Source organism: Mus musculus, chromosome 11 (genome assembly GCF_000001635.26).
Source record: "Mus musculus strain C57BL/6J chromosome 11, GRCm38.p6 C57BL/6J".
NCBI classification, from domain to species: Eukaryota; Metazoa; Chordata; class Mammalia; order Rodentia; family Muridae; genus Mus; species Mus musculus.
The window spans coordinates 118781621-118804191 of record NC_000077.6 but is presented as its reverse complement, the minus strand read 5'-3'; the positions used below and the strand labels follow the sequence as shown (position 1 = coordinate 118804191).

The 22571-nt window shown below is 49.5% G+C and overlaps 1 protein-coding gene and 1 long non-coding RNA gene across 28 annotated transcripts in view; one reads left to right on the top strand and one right to left on the bottom strand.

The window, feature by feature from the left end:
* Window positions 1-22571, top strand: part of Rbfox3 (RNA binding protein, fox-1 homolog (C. elegans) 3) — a 421838-nt gene that overhangs the window by 107406 nt on the left and 291861 nt on the right. The window lies entirely within an intron of this gene.
* Gm11750 lies at window positions 10488-18780 on the bottom strand. Of its 4 annotated transcripts, none has more exons than XR_001780387.2 (3): window positions 11514-18780; window positions 10987-11043; window positions 10488-10591 (listed from the first exon to the last, which is right to left on the bottom strand). It is a non-coding gene; the product is annotated as a predicted gene 11750 (long non-coding RNA). The 4 variants fall into 4 exon arrangements; XR_001780385.2 differs by having other exon boundaries at window positions 10488-11043; window positions 11514-11660; window positions 12674-18780; XR_001780386.2 differs by having other exon boundaries at window positions 10488-11043; window positions 11514-11660; window positions 11870-12018.

Sequence of the window (22571 nt, the reverse complement as noted above, 5' to 3'; positions counted from 1 at the left end):
TGTGTGTGTTCCTGCATGTATGTGATAGAAGAGGAAACAAAAAAGAGGGACAGTCACCCTGTCCTCTGCTGGGACAGACAGCTCCATCCTTGACCTTACACCACTGGCTGCTGCTGAGCTTTGGCAGGAAGCTTGCAGGATGTGGACTCCTGCAGTTACCACTGGGCACCAATTATGATGTAAGCACCCTGGCAGGGTGGGAGAGCAATCAAAGCTGAACTCAAGTTCAACAAAGATCAAATAGGATGCTCCTGACATGCCACGAGGGGAGCTCCTGGGCCCAGAGCCCCCCCCCCCGAACAGTGCAGAAGACTTGGGGGTACCTCAAGGTGACCTGCTGGTGAGGTACAGCCCATCTTGTCTGGAATTTTCATCATTCCAAGGGTTGTGGGTGACATTGCCTTGTCAGACATCGCGACTCTGAGAAAACAGAACCACGGGACAATGTGAGCACTGGAATGTTACAGTAAATCTCCAACCCAAATATGCCCGGCAATGAAAACACAACTCAGTTAATATGAATACGTGCTGTGCTCCTAGATTGGGCAGATCTACTGCTACACTAGCATCTTCCCCATCGATGAGACCCCTTAGAACCTGTGGTTTCTCTAGGCTGTGTGCTTCTGCTATGTTTTTCTTTCTTCCCCCTCCTCCTCTGTGTCCTCTCCCTCTTCCATTTTCTCCTTCTTCTCTCTTCCAACCTTCTGCTCCACCTTCCCTTTGTTTGCCCAATCATAGCTCTCCTTTATTTTACAATTAAGGTGGGAAGCAGGTTTACCGGAAATCACTCGAGTGCTGACTCATACCTTGTTCGAAACCCCTCACAGGAGAATGGAATTAACAACTAATATAATTAGCCCCAGGGCTATCCACAACCCTGGAACAGTCAGAATCAAGCCCCACCCTAGTCCTCCAACACTGACACTCAGAGCGTGCGTGCTGGATGGCTCAGGTCAACACCACTCAAAGTGAGGTCTGCACATAGGCCCCGGGAGCCATGGCTACTGGCCCCGGGCTTGAATACTGCACTTGAGAACAATGCACCAATCCATTTTCTATTTCTATAGATAAATATCTGAGCCTGGACAACTTTATAAAGCCAAGAAATTCATCTAGTACTAGAGGTTTAAGGGTATGGTACTGGCACAGGCTCATCTCTGAAGAAGACCTGGGAGATATCACAGTGGCAGATGTGTGCACAGGAGGGACAGGTCACATGTCCAGACAGGAAGTTAGAGGGGAGAGGGATTCTTGTACCATAGCTCACGCTTATAAGATGTGAGTTAAGGTCTCATGAGAGCCACCCTAATCTTTTCTGAGGTCATGACCCCAATGACCTAAGGATTTCCCATAGGGACCCACCTCCTAAAGAGCTCACCACCTCAAAACATTGCCTCACTGGGGATCAAGCTCCCAACATATGAAAAGTGGTGGTGGTGATGATGGTGGTGGTGGTGGTGACGATGGTGGGGACACACATTCTAACTACCATAGCAATCAGCATCTATATTCTTTTACAACATACTGAAAGTGGAATCTTAACGCTGTGAAATCTAATAAGAAATTAGCCTTTCCTGCGGGAATTAAAACCACAACTGCAGAGGATCTGAAAGGGCTCACAAAGCTGGTGTTTGCCTAGGTTTGGTTGCTACCCGTGTGACCTGAATGGTGGTCTGGTTGTGGTCATAGACTGCTTAGCATTATGGGAAGGTCTTGAGTCGGCTATGGCTCCTGGAGCCAAGCAGCCTACACTGTGGCCCCAAGGCCCCACACATTCACTTCCCTGCAGTTTAGAGCTTCAGATTAAGGTGTTGGCAGGGTTGGGTTCCAAGCGTCCCTTGGAATGAAGCTGTGTTCTCCGACTTCCTAGGGTCTTCCCTCTTTTCCTGTCTGTTCTCATCTCTTGGGAATTGTGGTCAGATTGCACCAGGACCTGCATGGTGCTGAGCCTAACCCTCCTCAGCTCTTGCAGATTGTCTCCAAATACACTGGCTAAACATCCAGGGTTAGGACTTTAGTAAATTAACATTTTTTTGAGACATAGTCTCAGTGTGTAGCCCTGGCTGGCCTGAAACTCACTATGTAGTCTGGCCTCAATCATTCAAAGATAGCCTGCCTTTAGCTCCTCAGTGCTGAGACTGAAGCCGTGCTCCACCACACTTGGCTTAGGATATGAATTTTTAAACATAATTTAGTTGATCCTAGGAAGGTGCATGAGAATTCACTGCTGTATTCTTTTTTACAACTAATAATGAGTCTTCTATTATTTCAATTATCTCAACATTTGGAGTTAATTTTTGTCAAGGTTTTGCCCTGTAGCCCAGGCTGGCTGCAGCTTAAAGCAAACCCTTCTGCCTAATCCCAAGTATGGAGTTATTGGCGTTTACCACCACACCTGGGCAGGGGTTATTGGCGTTTACCACCACACCTGGGCAGGGGTTATAGATGTGTATCACCACACCTGGGCAGGGGTTATAGGTGTGCACTACCACACCTGGGCAGGGGTTATAGGTGTGCACTACCACACCTGGGCAGGGGTTATTGGCGTTTACCACCACACCTGGGCAGGGGTAATAGGTGTGCACTACCACACCTGGGCAGGGGTAATAGGTGTGCACTACCACACCTGGGCAGGGGTTATAGGTGTGCACTACCACACCTGGGCAGGGGTTATAGGTGTGTATCACCACACCTGGGCAGGGGTTATAGGTGTGCACTACCACACCTGGGCAGGGGTTATAGGTGTATACCCCCACACCTGGGCAGGGGTTATAGGTATGCACTACCATACCTGGGCAGGGGTTATAGGTGTGCACTACCACACCTGGGCAGGGGTTATAGGTGTGTATCACCACACCTGGGCAGGGGTTATAGGTGTGCACTACCACACCTGGGCAGGGGTTATAGGTGTATACCCCCACACCTGGGCAGGGGTTATAGGTGTACACCCCCACACCTGGGCAGGGGTTAAAGGTGTGTATCACCACACCTGGGCAAGGGTTATAAGTGTACACCACCACACCTGGCCTTAAAAGATATGCCTTCGTAGCATTGCTACTGTGATGTGTGTGGGTTGAGTCCCAGCAGGCTCATGTGTGCCACCCTCCATGGAACCAGGGGTTCTGTGGGCCCCTGGTCTGGTTGGAAATGGCCAAAGTGTTACAGCTCTCAGAAGGGAAGCCCATATGGGGCAGGGAGCCAGGGTCCCAGGTGTTGCCCACTGCTGTAGCAGCACCAATACCAGCGGCAGGGGCAGTGGTGGCAACACCATCGTCAAGGACAGCAAGGGCATGAGCCCGGCAAGCCAGGCAGGTCCAAGGCCCATGGTGATTGCTTTGGAAGAGAAAACTCTTCCCTAAAGTGTTATAGCTCAGTAAAACAGCCCCTCTCAGGCCAAGGATGATCAATTGATTACAGATCCTACCAGAGGCCATGTTTGTGTCTTCTCTGACTGTCTGTGCTCTCTCTCTCTCTCTCCTCTCTCTCACTCTCTCTCTGTCTCTCTCTGTCTGTCTCTGTCTCTCTTTGTCTGTCTTGTCTCTCTCTGTCTCTGTGTCTCTCTCTCTGTCTCTCTGTCTCTCCCTCTCTCTCTCTGTCTCTCTGTCTCTGTCTCTCTTTGTCTGTCTTGTCTCTCTCTGTCTCTGTGTCTCTGTCTCTCTCTGTCTCTGTCTCTCTTTGTCTGTCTTGTCTCTGTCTCTCTCTCCCTCTGTCTCTCTGTCTCTGTCTGTCTGTCTCTGTCTCTCTTTGTCTGTCATGTCTCTCTCTGTCTCTGTGTCTCTGTGTCTGTCTCTGTCTCTCTCTCTCTGCCACTCTCAGGTGATTCTCGGTGAAATAACTTGTAAACTTTATTCCACGTGGACAAGGATATATAAACACTGAGGTGGGATCCAGGGGTAGATCCTTCCCATTGGCTCAGTCTGAGATGCTAATGATGCTCTATTTACATGGGGAAGGGCTTTGGGCGTTTTCCCTACTGTCACGGTGCTCACAGTGGGATGTCGTGGTTATGTGTGTTCCAGAGCAGGTAGAGTTTGGCAGGGACCTGCCCCCATGCCCACCATACTCAATTCTGAATTTCACAGGGATTGGGCTCACTCATCCTTACCAGATCTTCTATCTGGTGGCACTGTCCACTTGCCACACATGCTTTGGGGTTAGACACCTGAGAGAGATGACAAGTTTTCTTGGCTCTTTGTCCTCTGCTGCCCATGGTAGTGGGAAGGTGACCACAGCTGGCACTGGGTGACCTTTTAATGTGGTCAAGTTGTCTGGTCCTGACTCCCTCTTCTTCCTCTTTTTCCTCCTCTTCCTCTTTTTCCTCCTCCTCCTCCTCCTCCTCCTTCTCCTCCTCCTCCTCCTCCTCAGTCCTTCGGTCTATCATGGTGCTGACTTCTGCTTCTCTGAATGTAGCTGTGTGTGTATGATAGTTCCCCATGATGGCCCTTCTTAAAATCATCTTTGAAAGGATACTATCATGCTTCTGTAGCTATACTGTTTTGTACCTTATCATTGAGGAAGGCTCTCACTCTGTAGCCCAGACTGGCCTTGAATTCCTGGCAATCTTCCTGCCTCAGTCTCCTGAGTGCTGGGTTTGCAGGCATCGGCTGCCATCCTACCTTTGTTCTTTGAGCTTCCCCGGGGAGACCCTGTTCCCAGGAGGCACTTCTTCCTGGTATGTATCATGGGGGAATCCTAGGACTCGAGGCTCTCTCCACTTTGTTTGCATCGATGCCTAGGACTTTTGCTGGCACAGGCTGAGATCTCAGTTCTGCCTGGTTTCCCCCCTTTATGGTGTATAACGGAAGAGGATGATGTTATTTTGTGGTGAACACATAGGTGTCTCTCAGAGCTGGAACACACGCTGCACGTGATGGGCTGTGCACAGGGGAGAGGAGATTAAATGGCTTGTCGTGGATGATGGAGAGGCATGTGGCACCATGCTGGAGGTGTGCATTTTCCCTCTGAGGGCTCCCAAAGAGGGGGGAATATTAAAACCCTACCCCCGGGGAACCGGGCATCTGCTTCCAGAAGCAAGTCAAAGGAAGTATGGCATTTCCCTGAAATCGTATTTGTTATCTTAAAAACACATGCACATCTTACATGGAACCCACTGTGTACCTTTGCTGGCTGTAATGTTACAACATCCTCTCACAACACGTTCAACTAAAGGCAATGCTTTAGACAGATGCAATTGTTAACCTATGAGTGATCTGCCTCCTCATCCTATGTCCTCGAGGGACAAGGATGGGGAGGGGATGGGACCCCAGTTTGAGAACCCCTCGTAGGGATGCATGGGAGAGTTGCTATGGGAGTTGTGTGTTGAAGGGTGGCCTAGACTAGAAGAATGTAAATAATATCTCCACATGACATTTTACCAGGCTATATACGATACTGTGACATTTTAAAGAAGTCCCATAGAGAATAGCAGTCATGTGAACACAGGCACTCCAAGCCTACCTCACCTACCAGCTGTGGTATCTACTGGTAAGATTCTCATCTTCACCCTGTACCGAGTAGGGCAAGGCTACAGCATGGAATTCGTGGAGGTGCATGGCTGAGGAAGGAATCCACGGGAAGGGAGTGAGATGAAAACAGAGCTTGCCACTTGCAGTTTCACAGAGCCTTTCATCTCTGGAGGGGAATTTTCCTGTGAGTGTGGGCTAAGTGTCAGGGTGATGCAGGAGGGACCAAGTACAGGTTTTCTGTAAAGCCTATGGTCTTGGAACATAGATGAGTGGGAACCCCCATGCTGGGCTCAGTTATGACTCCAAGTACACCGGAAGCATGAGGTCATGCAAGAGCGAGGGCCTGCAGAATCTGAAGGAGGAAGGGTGACCCATTCCCTCCCCACACCAGGCCACCCACCAGACTCCATTCATATTTAATCATGGGTCCTGGGTACACTGGCACTGGCTCAGAACCCCTGGTCCAAATGGAGAAGGGCCCATCAGGAAACACTCAGACAAGGAGACAATGTTTCAGAGATGAGGTTCGGCTACATATAGAGGAGACAAGAGAAGAGAGCTAGACAGTAAGATCAACACAGCCTACAGGGCACAAAGAGCAGTGAGCAAGCAGGCAATGACTAAGGATGTGCCAGAGAGAGAGAGGGGGGGGGGGAGAAGGGGAGGGAGAGGGGGAGACAGAGACAGAAACAGAGTCAGAAAGAGGGGAGGTGGAGGGGAAGGGGGAGAAAAAGAGGGGGCAAAGCTTGGAGCCAAACCTAAGCAAACAGCAACACTAAAACTAACCCTAGGTCAATATAATTAGCACTAATTCTAACCAAGCCCTAGTCACCCTATAGCCATAATCCTAACCTAACTCTAACCATATCCAGAGCCTAGATGTATGTATAACTCTAAGTATAGCACAACATCCCAGTCCTACAGAACTCTACTTTAACATAGTTCTCAATGTGAGCAGAACCTATTTCTATGCTAACACCATAGGAGACCCTATCCTAACCACAGCTGTAACCTAACCTAACCTAGCTCTATACTCAACAAAAAATAGTCCTGAAACAACCCAGACATTAACTCTAACACCAAAACTGACCCAAACCTAACAGTAACACTAATCTCTACCCATAACCTCGAATTAACCCTAAACCCAATGTTAACTTAGCTCAAATCCTAAACTAACCCTATCTTAACCCTAACCCTACTCCCTAACCCTAACCTAGCACAAACAGTAACCCAAACTCTAATTCTAACTGTAACATAACGTAATCCGAATAGTAAACACAATCCAACTTTAGCCAAGGATTAACCTAACTGGAGATCAACCATAACCCTAAACCAATCTGAACTTTAACTCCAACCCTAATGTGAATCTAACAAGATACTAGTCCTACCCATAGCTCTAACCCTAATCCAACCCTAACCTAACCTAACCTAACCTAACCCTAATCCAATAAACTAACCCTAACCATGAGTTACTAGTGCCAATCTAGCCATAAACCTAATCATAGCCCGACCTTAACTCAATCTTTACCTAAATGTGACCTTAACCCTAACCTGATCGCAACACTAAAGTAACCCAAAATCATCCTAACACTGATCATAGCCTCACCCCCACACTAATTGTGCTCTGAGAGCAAGGCCAAGTGTCTGTTAGAGACATGGTGCTGGAGAGTGAGGCCTGACCAGGGTGCAGCAGTCCTGGTCAGATCACTAGGCAGGTCGAGGTGACTTACATGGTGAGGGAACACTATTCCCAGGTACATCAGCCCTCAGGTTAGAGATTGTCCCTGGGGCTGCACAAAAAGGAGGGGCACCATCCTGGACTAGGGCCAACCTAGTACAAGTGTCAGGTGCCTTGTGCCCATGAAGGTTAATCTGAGCTTGAACCTTTGGTCCACCTATCCATCTCTACCCTAGATTCCAGACCACTTCTTCTGAAGTGAGCTATAAAGTAGACATGAGGAAAAGGAGTGTTTTGTGGGACCTACTCCATCTCTATCTTTTTGCCTCTGCTTCTTCCAATCACTCATCTGTTCATTAAGCTATCATCCATACATCTACACATCTACTCACTTTCCTACCCATCCACCCACCCATTCATCCACCCATCAATCTATCCATTTACCCTTCCACCCATCTGCCCATCCATTCATCCATCCATCCATCCATCTACCTATCCACCCATCCACCTATCCAACCATCCATCACCCATCATCCATCCATCTACCCATCCATCCTCTTACCCATCCACCCATCCATCCATCCATCCATCCATCCATTCACCCATCCACCTATCCAACCATCCACCCATCATCCATCCACCTATCTATCTACCCATCCATCCATCCATCCACCCTCTCACCCATCTCTCCACCCATCCATCCACCCAACTACCTACCCATCAATTATATATGCATTTATGCATTATCTGACTGTCTGACTGTATATCCATCCACTTGTACATTTATTATCTTTACATGTGCACATATATGTCTAGCATCCATCTATATTTGTATATAGATATTACTGATCCATCCATGTATCTATTATATTTCTGTCTGTCCATTTAGCTATGTGTCTGTTTTCCATGATGGTGCATCTATTTATTTATCCATCATCCCCTTTGCTTACCCCTGCATCTAACCACATACCTATTCTCTGTCTCCCTGCCATCTTCTCATCCATCCGGCATTTACCCGTGAATGCAGACATGCATCTGTCATCTATCCTTCTATCTGTCTGCCTGGAAGCCATTGATTTGTATCATAATTGTAGAGCTTATATTTAAAATGTTACCCCCTCTTCGTCTTAGCTATTATGGGGGCTCAGGCTGGGGAGGCCAAGGATCTGGGTCATGCTTCCTTGTGCTGGAGTCTCTCATGCTTCACTGGGGCCTCCTTCAGCTCTCCAGACTCAGCCAAACAGACAGCGAAGGTGGGATGGCGGCACGGGAACTGAAAGCCAGGGAACAGGTCTGTCATCCTATCATGTCATGACCTCACATCATGACCTCCAGGTCCTCACATCAGGAACCTGGGCGGGACAGGCAAGGAACTGAGGCTGAGACAGGAGTAGAAGAGGAAGAGGTGGAAGGGAAAGAAGGAAGAGGTGGGGAGGGGAGGGGAGGGGAGGGGAGGGGAGGGGAGGGGAGGGGAGGAGGAAGACAGCATCCCAGAGACCCTGCTCAAAGTCTCCACCCTTGTTAGAGAGAAGCCCTGCCTTCTGAACTACAGTCACAAGGAGCGTTGTTAAATGGATCATGGGAAGCAGGCCCTAGCTGCCAGAGTCTGGCAAGAAGCCAGGGGATCTCATACCATTGAGTGTGGACGACTGCTGGGACAAGGCCTGAGGCTGTGGGGAGGGGGGGGAGGAGGGGGAAGATGGGACAGGCTTGGTGACCACAGACAGCACACAGCTGGGATGCACAGTCCCTGGTAAGTGATAGATGGCTGGGAAGATGGTGGAGAGAGAGGGATAATAGGTATGTGGTTAGAGGCCTCACTTCCCCGACATCCATGTGCATGTTGTTGGTACAAGAATGATCTCTTTTTAGAAGAGACATCAGTTAGAAAGAGACAGCTGGCAAAGACCCACCCTCTCCCCTCTCCTAGCCCCGCCCATCAGTCCCACTTACACAGATACTCGCCATCCCATGCACCATGTGACCCAGGTGTGCACAAGGACAGCAGTGTACTGTGTTCACAGTGAGGCCAGCACAGAAACACCCTGCGGCTGGCTCCCACCTACAAGGTCTGATCCTAGGAGGTCCTTCCCACCGGCTGTGGCCCTCATGTCAGGTGAGGGGAGCTCTGTGCTTCCCCATCGAAACCTTTTTTCCAATCCCAATAGTTTACCCTGCAGCCAGTCACCAGGCCCCATAGCAACCAAGGCTGGCAACAGCGCCTGGCACCTTCGAGAAAAATTATCAAAATCACTTTCCTTTGGAGAGATGGGGTGAGGAGGCTCGTGGCTTCTCGTTACATAATAGAACAATCTCTGAGGTTCAGATCACATCCTCAGGCCGAGGGTTGATTGGGAGCTGAGGTGACCCTCCAGGTGCCGCGGAACAGCTGGTCTGCATGTGTTGTTGGGAGGCACCAGGCCCTGTGGGGAGCTGAGAGTGGAGGGAGGGGCTCTGCTCTCCTCTCCCCAGGACTGAGTGTGAATGGAAACCACACCTTCTCCTCTCCACCACAGCCTGCGAGGGGCTGGATTGATTGATTGCGCAGCCCCCACATCCATCCCTGGCTTTCAGGACAAACTCATATCACCAGGGGCTAGGGAAGCCTCGTGATTACCAGGCAAACAGTGTCCAGGGAAGAATGAGATAGATTGTCCAAGCCCTGGCTGGAGACTAGAGGATGGAGGTAGCCACGAGAGCCAGGTAGAAAACGCTAGCCAGGAAAGGCTGGCCCTGGGCTGTGACCCCACTGCTTAGACTCTCAGCAACCATGAGAACAGTTGATGTCTCTGGAACACCGACGTGTCTCCAGACCAAGCATCTGGGTGGGAACATCAGGCCAGGTTGGTACTGGGAATTATGGCAGAGAGACCCAGAACCTTCCCTTACAGAGGGCCATGGGGCAGAAGCCAGATCCAATTAGAAAGCTGCATGGAGTGGATACTCAGAGCGACAACGGAGCCAGGGTGGCTCCCTTGCACAGGTGCGACTGCCATGCCTTAAGTCAATGGCTCCGTGTCCACCCTGGACCAAGCCGATGAGAATCCACAGAGCCTGTAACCAGGCTACCTACAGAGCAACTCCATTATCGTTACCGTGGTTGGAGTCTGGGTAGGGCCTGTAAGGCTGGCAGGCTATGGTGGCAGCCTTTGGCCCAGCCGCCCTCAGGCTACTCTGGCTAGTTAACATGCAAGCAGTGCATCGCTGGGAGAAATTTAGATTTTTTTTTTTTGCATGTGCGCTTGCATGTAAATGTGGGTAGGTGCTGTCCTGATTGATGGCAATTAGCATTTTCTAACGGGAACAGATGTTCGGATTGCCAGGAGGCTGGTACCTACCGCCCACGCCGCCATCTGCTCGGCTGGGCAGGGCCGGGGGGAAGCAGCCCCGTCCCGAGGCCCGCCATTCCTTGGTGGTGTGTGCTTAACAGGATTGTGTGAGATTGTTTCTGGAGGGAAGAAAAATAATAATAAAGATGTTTTCAGGGTTATAAATAGTTCATGCTGTTTATTATGGGATGGAGCTCCGCTCTGACTAGCAGGCTGGGTTTCTGTGTGCCGTGAACAAAGGGATTGCTGAACAGAATGCAAAGTGCCAGCTCCATGCAGGGCAAGGGAGGCTGCCTAGGAAGCCAGGGTCGAGGGGCCTGAGACCCCAGAAGGACTGGAGGAGGTGGAGAGGAAAAATAGGGGGTGAGGTGGGGTGGGGAAGCAAGCCAGGGTTTTTATCCTTGACTTCTAATCCCAGCAAGCCAGAATTCATGATTACCCCACTTCTCAAGCCAATGGCAGGTGGGAATGGTCTCAGAGCTGGAGCCACGAACACGCCCTGGGTTCTACTCACCCACTGGCAGGTCCTCCAGCTCTTGGTCCAGGACCGTGGCCATCTGATTTCACCAGGCTTCGGCAAAGAGAAAAGGATCATTTGTGCACAGGGCATCGCTGTGCCCAGCCAGGCTGGTGGCCGAGGGCAGGGCCAGCCTTGCTCCCAGCTGTCTTGGGTAATGGGTAAAGCCTGGTTGCCTGGCACTATGCCTCTGGGAGAGTTTTTATTACCCTTCCCGTAGCCAGCACAAGCAGATCCTCCTGTGTTTTCTTCCTTTCTTTCTTTCTTTTTTGGTTTTTTGGCTTCTTAGAACAAAACAGTTTGTTTGTTTGCTTGCTATAAAAAGAGTTACTCCCCCCCTCCCCCGCCAGCACCCCTGTTACTGTCTGCAGGCAGCAACCAGCCTGCAGCCCCTTCCTCCACAGGCAGATGTCTGCGGGGGAGCCTGTCACCCATCCTCCAGGCATGGGGACAGATGTCCCATCTTTCTATCAGGGACACCCTTCCTCTGTAGGCTGAGGCACAGCACCCCACCCCAGGCTTACCGGGCACTTGCGTGCCTGTGCTATGTTCTTGGTTGATGCTGTTTTTGAGGCACAGTCCTCAGCCTCTTCAGATCTCAGGCATGCACCACAGTGCCGAACTTCCCGGCTCAGAGGATCAGGGCATCGTCATCATAGCCCGCATCTGTGCTGGAATGAGGGATGGAGACCATCCATGACATGCTCTTCCAGGCCACTGCTCACATTTCCCCCTGTGTCTTCCTGGCTGCTTGTCTACTCTGCTGTGGTAGACACACAGTGGCTTAGAGAGAGGATGTGACTGGGCCCCTTAGTGGGAGGGGGGAAGGTTTCCTGGCATGACCCCGTGTCTGGAGTACTTGGTGCTTATGTCTTCCTACCTGGGTTTTCTGATCCAAGGCCAGCAAAGCTGCTCTCAAGTTCCCTATTGGAGGCTCTGCCAGGAGCTCAGGGTTCAGCAAGGAGGGGTTATTTGCAAGGAGCAGCAGCTGCTGCTGGAGGGGTAGTGGTACCATGGGGGGGGGGGGTCCTATGGCATCACAATATGAAGGACTTGTCTCTGCTCCCTCTCTACCTAGAGGTGGACATAGGCCCACAGTCCCCAAAGAAGCAGATAGCAGATTTCCCAATGTCTAGGTAAAAGGGAACCTTTGTGAGCTGTCAATACAGAAGCCAGTGGCTTGGGTTTGCCTTTGCCTTTGGGAACACAGAAATGTGCACAGGCACGGTCTGATTTCCTGTTATACCATCGACTTGCGTTCATTGCTTACAGCTATCTTTCTTCTCCACCAAGGCACTGTCTGCATCTGGGCTCTGATGCCCCATTGTTGTGGGGAGCTATGTTAGGCACTGCAGAACACTGAGCTATGTACCCACAGGTTCTACGTAGGAGAAGCCAGTACCCAGCCCACCTCATAGGCTATGACACCCAAGGGTTTCTCCAAGCAAGGCTATGCTGTTCAAGTGGTGAACCCCTGCTGGCATATCCCTGGTGACCCCACTCCTGACACCTGGGTTCCCTGTCCCACTCTCTGTATCCACACGAGCTTTTCATCTCAGAAGCGGCCCTCCCTCGTCTCCTCCCAGCAGCCTCTGTGCTTCACCATGGCATCATATTCCAGCTGACAGCTATTTATAGATCGCCCACTGTGTGCTGTCTGGAAGCCGAGGGCTGGTGGCCTTACCTTCTAGAGAGCAGAGAGACAGGGTATGTGTCAGATAGGTGGATTACACCCCAGGGCCGGCACAGAAGTCCCACCATGCTGGTGGCTGCAAACAGTGGCCTGTCATTGTTGTCTTGCAGTTCTGAAGAGCAGAGTGAGGGATGGTGGGATGGCTTCTGCAGGCTTAAAGGAAGGGTGCCCTTCCACCCACTGCAGCCGTGTGTTCCTTGGCTTGCAGCTGCCTCCTTCCTGAGTCTGTCTCCATTGTCCTTACACAACCCAATAGCCTGTGCCTAACCCCCAGACCACCTCTCCCTTCTTTTCCTCAGTGGATTTTGAGACAGGTCGTTGCTATGTAGCCAAGACCTCCTCTGCGTGTCCGAGCTTACGGAAGCCACTGTTCCAGGCGTGCGGTGACAGGCCCAGATCCCTCCTATCTCTTACACAGACACCAACCAGCCATTGCACTCTGCATCTGCGATAGCTTTGTTTCCTGTGGCTGTGACAAAATATCCTGACAAAGGCAGCTTAGAGAAGAAGGGATCTTTGCCCCACAGTTCCGGGCTACAGCCCATCGCTGTGGGGAAGCCAAGGCAGGAACCTGAGGGAGCTTAGTGATCTATCATCAAGAGCAGAGAGCAATGAGGGGGGCTCAGCCTGCTCACTCCTTTCATCCCGTCTAGGATGCTGAACTCAGGGTGTGGCACTGCCCGCATGGATCCTCCCACGAGAATTAATGCAATTAAGATAAACCCTCACAAACATTCCCAATGTCCTGCTTCCAGGAGGAGCCAGGTTGTATCCTTCTCACCCTCTGAGGCCTATGGGAGTAGGGTTGGAACAAGTCATGTATTATGGAGGTGTAAGTACAGGCAGTGTCCAGTTGACACTGTCTGGGCCCACCCAGATGTGCCGTTAAGGTTCAGTGGAGAAGGGACTGTATGCAAGGGGCCTCATCACCTTCCTTTCCCCTTCTGCTCTGGGTTCAAGAAGAACTGAAGCCTTGGAAGATTGTCTTTTCTTTCACATAACATTTTATTAAACCTTTGAAAATGTTACATGCATACAATATATTTTATCATAGACACCCCTAACACTCTCTCTAACTCCACTCAAATTGCTACCATTCCCTACCTCTCCAAATTTTAAGCCCTCCTTTTTATTTTCATAATAACTCACCAAATCTTGTTCGGGCTGCTCATATACACATAGATGTGAGCTGCCTGTATACTCATGGGTGTGGGCCGCCCATAAACACATGAATTTGGGCTGCCCATATATTCATGGGTGTGATCTGGCCATATATTCATGGGTATAACCTGCCTATATACACATGGTGTGGGCTGCCCATCTACACATGAATGTGAGCTTCCCATATATCCATGGGTGTGAACTGCCCATATATTCATGGGTGTGAGTTACCCATATATACATAGCTGTGATCTGTCCAGGTATTCATGAGTATGAGCTGCCCATATACTCATGGGTATGCTCTGCCTATATACACATGGGTGTGGGCTGCTCATATACTCATGGGTGTGACCTACCCATATATTCATGGGTGTGACCTGCTTATATACTCAAGGGTGTGAGCTTTCTATATACTCATGGGTGTGAGCTGCCCTCCATAGACGCATGGGTGTAAACTACCCATATACACATAAGTGTGAGCTTTACATATACTCATGGGTTTGACATGCCCATATACTCATGAATATGAGCTACCCATATACTCATGGGTGTGCACTGCCTATATACTCATCGGTGTGGGGCCATCTACTGGAGTGAAGCTGACCTACTAGGGCCACACATGGATGGCAGCAGTAGGAGGCCTTCACTGTAAGGCACTTAGCTATCTTTCCCCCTTGATCCTATTTTTCAGGCAGTGTCAGGCACAGTGCTTGGCTCTGGGCAGCTAAGGAAGCTGATTCAGGGAGCTGATGCTGAGCGCTGAGTAGGCCTCAGACCAGATGCCCTTTAGGAAGTTGTTGTAAGTCAAAGTGGACAGATGAGTGTCTGAACTCAGCTGACAGGAGATGCAGCAAAGGGACCAAGTTTTTATAAAAAACTGCTAAACTAGCTAGGTGGTTGTGGTGGTGCATACCTTTAATCCCAGCAAAGGCAGGTGAATCTCAGAGTTCAAGGCCAGCCTGGTCTACAGAGTGAGTTCCAGGACAGCCAGGGTTATACAGAGAAACTCAGTCTTAAAAAACCAAACCAAAGACCAAACCCTGCTAAACTTTACATGACAAAAATCAACCATCAGTTATTCAAAGTGTGTGACACGGTGCCACTTGGATAACTATGACCTCTAGTTCCAGAACAGTTTTCTTACCCTAAAAGGCAAGTTCACCTCTAGAAGTTACCCCTACCTTTCCAGCCTCCCACTTCCCCACTTCAGGCGCCAATCTACCTTCTCTCTGGATTATTGACCCCTTCTGCTTGTTTTACATGTATGAAGTCAAATCTGGCCTTTAGCAGCACATTATAGTATGTATTATAACCTCCCCTTTTCAACCCTGAGTAATACTCCATTACTTGACTATACCACATTCAACATGCCCATGCTGTTTCTCAATGGGCATTTGACCACTACAAAAGACCAGTCCTTTTAGGAATATTTCTATTTCCACTAACATATTTATGGAGTGCAGAAATAAGATTACAATCATAAGTCCCATCATCCTTAGCCTCAAATATCCTCCTGCCTGCCAACTCCAATAGAATTATCCCGATGACCACTTTGAAGAACCAAGTATCCCAATATCCAACACTGTGTGGAGGAACTTAATTCTTGGCCTTTGTGGTGTAGCCTCTGTTAAAGGCGATCTGGAAGGCTATGAGTTCTTGGCAAGGAGCAGCCTCAGCTTGGAGAGGGTTTCCTGAAGAAAGGGTGTTTGGAAGTGGCAAAAGAAATGACCTAAAGTCAGTTGTGGGTACAAGCTGAGAGCTCTATGGTCTTCTTGAGATGACTCTCCAGACAGTTCTCCAGAGATCTCCAGACAGCTTAGCTCTTACAGACCAAAGCCCAGTCTTTTATTTGCATATCAATTCAATTCTTCACCCCAGGTTCCCTTTTGATTATCCCATGAATTAACATTTTATGACAGTAGCTCCAGGACTTTTAGAAAAGACAGGAAGTACATTTTTTTAACATAGTAAATGAATTCAGAGATCTGCCTGCCTTTGTAATCATAGACCATAAGCTATCTGGGTGGGATCCAGCTCTGAGGTCACCATTCCCACCAAGCCTGGGCCTAAACTAGCTCTGTTCCAGGTTGACCTTGAACTCAGGAATCTGCCTGCCATTGTAAGCACAAACAATAAGTTTAGCTGGGTAGCATCCTGCCTTACAGTCACCACTCCCTAAATCTCTTTATCTCCTTCCATAATGTCTTTCTGACAAGCTGGCTCATAGCGCAGCTGCCTATGTTCTTTTGGGTCCATGGAACCTCTTATGTAGTAAATATTACATCCTTATGCAAAATATTGCATAATTGAGAAATTATACTTTCTTGTACGCAGGTTTTCAGAGTTCTTTCCCACAGCCTTAAGGGGCTGTTGCGAAGGTCACCACATTTACCATTTTTGCTGAGGATATTAGATACACCCTCACCTCCCAGACTCATACTGCTTCTAATTATTATGGCGTCATTAACCTTGGCAGAGAGAGCATTCCCAACGGTGGAACAACATAAAGTCAATTATGTACATTATTATGCAAACAAGCCTCATACCTATCAACTGTCAACACTTGTGGAGCCCACTAGCTGCTAGCTCTGCTCCCAGGAACTGTATCATGCCGTCCCTTCTGCATGGTAGGACTTGGCAAGTTCTGGTGCTGGGACCAGTGGATGCAACCTCCATGGGAACACAGAGCAGCTTTCTGGTTGCCTGTCCTCACCTGGTGTCCTCCAGTCAGGCACCTTCTACCCCCAGCATCCATTGCCTATCCAGAGCAGAGAACTGTCATGTGCCACCACCCTACAGAGCCTGTACCATCTGGCTACACTGGGATCCCCAGGAGTACTGCTTGCCCAAGAAGCACAAAGTCTGTCATTGAGGGGTGAGTGAAAGGCAAGGTATTAGCACACAGAGCTGACACTCAAGGCTTCGAGCTTCCTGGTACCTCCCATAGCTGAGATAAACTGTGAGATCCTCTTATTTACATATAAAATGATTTTTTTTAAAATAATGGTAGGACTTTCAGATTCAGGGTGTTGGAGCTAGGTGGGAACAACCAGGAAGGGACAATGGTGAAAGTGCCCTCTGACTGTCCTGGAGAGACGGTAGTATCCTTCCTCCTGGGTCCTGCTTTAGCATACCCAGAAGGTACAGCGCTGGGATGCCATGCAGAAATGGCTGGATGTCATCCTGTGACACATGCTCTCAGGCATCAACGTAGGTCCTCCTATGTTCTAACTGCCTCACAACAGTGCTGCACCTCTATTCCCTATAGCGGCTCAAGTGTCCTGTGGTAACCATAGCCAGCCTTTCCCTTCCAGAAGCCCCGGGTGTGTCACCCCATGCTGACATCTCTACGTGGCCCTAGCTTTCAGAATGATATTCTATCCATTATGTTCCAACTGTCCCCGCACTCTGGACAGCATGCCTGTAGTCAGTAGCTGTATCATTCTTGGCCTTGGGATCCAGTGCATCTGTTTAATGCCTCTTGTTTGGGGGCTGCCCGTATGTGGGTACTGCTGCTGTCCAGGGGCAATGGAACACTGTGTGGAGGGGCCCAGCAGCAGCTTGGGTGGGAAGAGTCACTGAAATGCTGGGCGGGATTTTGGGCAAGTTAGCGAGTGTGTGTCTTAGTTGGACAATTTCACAGCTCTCTGGAAGTTGATGACATTTGTGGAGATTAGAAAGGCCAGTCCACTGTCAGGAGCCATATCAAACCCACCCCTGCCTGCAGACACCCCAGCAAGGAGACACAATGCTCACCTAGGGAACAGCTATTCATTTTGTGTAGTGGACTCTGGTGATGTCCCTGTCACTGAGGAGCCTAGGTCTACCTCCTTCTACTCATTCCAGAAACATGGCAAGGGTCCATCTCAGGAAGCAAGTGTGACCCCATTCATAGTAGGCAGATCACCTGGGGTCACAGTGGCCACACAAGACTGAACATCTCTCTGTGTCCTGTGTTCCTTGTCAGAGAATTCAACCAACCACAGATAGAAACAACAGAGCACAGTGCAATGCAGACACCATTCTTACTCCATGGAAAGTACTGTGTTGGTTAGGGTTACTCTTGCTGTGATGAGACACCATAACCAAACGCAACTTGGGGGAGAAAAGAAATGGTTTAGTTGGCTCACACTTCCAGATCATTGTTCATCAATGGAAGGCAGTCAGGACAGGAACTCCAGCAGGGCAGGAACCTGGAGGCAGGAGCTGATGCAGAGGCCATGGAGGCGTACTACTTACAGGTTTGCTCCTCATAGCTTGTTTAGCCTGCTTTCTTATAGGACCCAGGACCACCAGCCTAGGGATGGCACCACCCACAATGGGCTGGGATCTCCCTCATCAATCACTAATTAAGATAGTGCTCCACAGGTTTGCCTACAGTCCGATCTTATGGAGACGATTTCTCAATTGTGGTTCTCTCCTCTCAGATGACTCTAGCTTGTGCCACATTGACATAAAGCTGCCCAGCACAAGCACAAGCACAAGCACAAGCACAAGCACAAGCACAAGCACAAGCACAAGCACAGATACTGCAGCTCTCCATGCGGTGTCTACCTTGTACTAGGACTTACCGGTGTCCTAGCAATGATTCAAGGGGTATGTGGTCTAGGGAGATGGCTAAGCAGTTAAAGCCACTTACCATAGATGTGTGTGGCCATGTCCAGCTTTACTCCCATTGCTCATGTTTTGAGACGGGATGGAGAGACAAGAGAATTCCTGGAAGATCACGGGCCAGCTAGCCTGGCAGACAGCAGCAAACAAGAGACCCTGCCTCAAAACACGGTGAAGGGTAAAGACCAACACGTGAGGTTGTTTCTGTCCTCTACCTGTGAGCATGGTATAGGTGGGGGTCTACTTTTGCACATACAGACATATAGATGTTTTACACATACACACACACATACACACTCATGAACATACATGCAAACACACAGACCCCATGTGTGCACCTGCATACATATACACACACTTATGAACATACATGTAAACACATAAACCTCTTGGGTGCACCTGCATGCATATACACACACACTCATGAACATACATGCAAACACACAAACTCCTTGTGTGCACATGCATGCATACACAACATATAAACATACATGCAAACACAAAAATCCCATATGTGCATCTGCATGCATATACACACACATGAACATACATGCTAGCACACAAACCTCATGTGTGCACCTGCATGCATACACACACATGAACATATATGTAAACACACAAACCCCTTATGTGCACCTGCATGCATACACACACATGAACATATATGTAAACACACAAACCCCTTATGTGCACCTGCATGCATACATACATGCACACACATTCATGAACATACATGCAAACACACAAAGCCATGTGTGCATCTGCATGCATATACACACACATGAACATACATGCAAACACACAAACCTCATGTGTGCACCTGCATGCATACACACACATGAACATATATGTAAACACACAAACCCCTTATGTGCACCTGCATGCATACATGCATGCACACACATTCATGAACATACATGCAAACACACAAAACCATGTGTGCAACTGCATGCACACACACACACACACACACACACACACACACACACACACACACAGAGCATACATACAGGTCTTTTTTTTTTATAGAAAGGACACAGTAGGTTATGGAAAGTGCTAATGTAAACACTGAGTCAGTTTATACACGGGAGTTGAGTTTCTGAGCATCTTGGGAACTGAGCCACAGTGGATGCCAGAGAGAGCTGTGTACTGCCTGAACCTACACCACCTATAGCTCCATTTACTCCCTGTCTCAAACACAGTTCTCTGAGTTGGAGATGGGCAAGGGCTGTGATAAAGAATAACTGGACACTGGAGGCTGCTCTGTGCTGGTTGAGTATGGGCTTCTGTTTCCACAGCAGGTCCTGTCTCCAGACCTTGAATCTCCGAGATTGTATGTGGGGCCTGAGGGGCTAAGGAGGGACTGCCCAGGTGTGGGCAGAGCCAGGTTGTAATGAACAAGGAGGGCACTGGAGGAGCTTGCATCAAGGTACTGTGAGAACTTTCAGGTTGTTCAACAGGGGGGTCAGATTTGATACAGTCTCTGATTTGGTACAAAGGGAAGACTCTTTAAAAACAATGGTATCTCTGACGCTCATAGTAAATACTTAGAAGCAACCGGGTCAGCAGTCAGTGAGGAAGCCATGGAAGGCCCAGGTGAATTGGTGCTGGGCTCAGCTGAGGGCTGACTCCCACCCCAGAAGCTCATGCAATGTCTGCTATTGTCATAGCTGATGAGCTGGGGTCAGAAGATGGGCAGCTCCTGAGCAGTCATAGCTGGATGGTCCTTCTATAGGGGGTCATTTCAACAAGGCTTGGGTGGATAGAGTTGGGGGTTCTAGACAACAGCGGGATCCCCTGAAGAGATATCTGGGTTCATGGACAGGTGGCTGCTGGAGGTGAGATTCCAGAAATGACATCAGGTTTCCAGCCCTAGTGAATGGTTATGTAGAAAAGCCAGGAAGAAAGGAGGTGAGGAGAAAGCTGTGACTCTGGGCTGGGCCCTGGGGTGTGGGACTCCTGGAGCGTCCAGCACTGACCTCAAGCCCGTCCAGTGTGCTGGGTATTGCTTCTGAGCAGGAGCTGCTTGCTGGGGTGCGATGGAAGCGCTTTGTTTTCTGTGCACATTATGAGCCATGGCACGGCTCATAGTCACACACCATGTCTACAGGTGACAGGATCATGAGGTAGCTAGGTCATGCTGTTTCCCTCTGTGGCTTCTTGACCTAAAGGTCTTAAGTCCTCTGCATATGCCCTGTGCTGTAGCCGCCCCTCCTCCAGGGAACAGGAAACATGCTGCACTCATCCCTGCTCCCTGCAGTGGCCTTCCCCTTTACCGAGGCAGGTCCTCCAGCCAGAAGCTGATAGCTGACTGTCTCCCATGCTCTCCTTTAGCCTTGAACTGTGTAGTTTATTTCACCGTGGAGCCCCGCCCATAGACTCTGACCACTCCTCCCTGTCTCTCCAGACAGCGGCTTCTTTTATAGTACTCACCTCAAGCTGATCTCAGGGGCTCTTCTCCATCTTTTAAAAAAAATGTGTGTGTGTGTGTGTGTTGGTAGTTTATGTGCATGTATGTGTATATCACTTGCATGTCTGGTGCCCATAGAGGTCAGAAGAGAGCATCAGATTCCCCGGTTGCTGAGAATACAACATAGGTCCTCTGCAAGGTCCTCTCAGTGCTCTTAACCGCTGAGCCATTTCTCTATCCCATCTCCACCCTTTTTTTTATAAGGATCTCAGTGCTAGACACCAAGAGGGACAGGTGATGTCTCCCATGAGAAGGCAGGGCCCACAACCTTGGCTTGGGCAGTGTCGAACCCCCATCTGCTTTTGAGTGACCACCTGTCTCCCCTGAGTGACTAAGGGAGCTGTTCTAAAGGTGCATGCGCCAAGAGGACCGAGCCAGCCTGGCACATGCCTTGGCTGCAGCCTTCTTCTCCAACAAAGGCAGCTGGCAGCATGGCCCCACCCCACGTGTGCACCTGAGTTTCCAGCTTTCTAGGTGTTAGGACCCTGAGCCCTGTCTCCAAGAGGATCACACTCACAAAGCAGTTGCATGCCTGAATTCCTTTCTCCTTTCCAGACTTACCTCTGCCACCACGGGCTCCACACCACCATGCCTGCCTTCATTTCAGTCAGAGTCATACCCTGTTTAATGGCCAGATGGACTTTACCTTAAAATGGGCCTTCTATCCTCAAGGGACTCAATATGTAGCCTCTTTGTTCTGTGGATCCAAGACGATCCCAGGAAAGCTGATGTTCAGTGTCCTGGGGTTTTTTCAGGACATTGTCCTGATGCCAGATGACCACAGGAGGAGGTACCATTTTAGTGTCTTCTACCTGTTGGGACAGATGCTCAGACTTCACATGTTGACGCTGTCACTGTCATGGGGTTTCCTGTTGGAACCGTTATCATCACCCCTATTCAAAGGATTCAGTGGGAAGCTTGGAACATCAGTCAACCTGCCCAGATCTCACCATCCAGGAGTGACAGCTGAGACGACCCTAGGGGGCCACAGTGCTCCCAGATACCCCAGTTGAACGTGTCTTACGATGACGATGACATGACGGCTCATGGGCTCTCCCCAACGGGTAAACAGTGTTTTTCCTTCTTGCCAGTTTTGATTCAGGTTGTGCTGAGCCCCGAAATTCAGGCTGAAGGATTGAATTGCCGTCAAGGTGAAAAGACCTGTCTCTGGGGAGGGTTTGAACACACTTCCCCGGCTTTCCTTCTGTCCCCGGCTTGATGCCTCTGCCACGTTGATGCGCTTGTCTGCCAGGCTCAGAGCTTGCTGAAAGTGATAACTTCTTCGCAGAGCATCATCCTCTGAGATTGTTACCCATACTGACAGTCCCTGGGGTTCAGGGTTGACTACACTTGACTGAGCCGAATAAATTAGCATAAAACATGTAAAACCCAATTTCCTAATGTAGTTTCTTTCTCATTTACTACCCAGGTGTTTAGATTTAATTTCTTCCAAATGATATCCCTAAACATCATTATGTCCTAATAATTGTGCGTTTTGATGGCAAACAGCCCTAATGAATCGAGGCAGGCAAGTCGAAACTTCTGTGGAGAAACTGCGGCCTTGGGTGAGCCGTGGGGCCCTTGAGGAGGCGGTGACAGGGAGCTGGTGTTCTCGAGAGATGTTGCCGTCCCACCAGCTTCTAATTG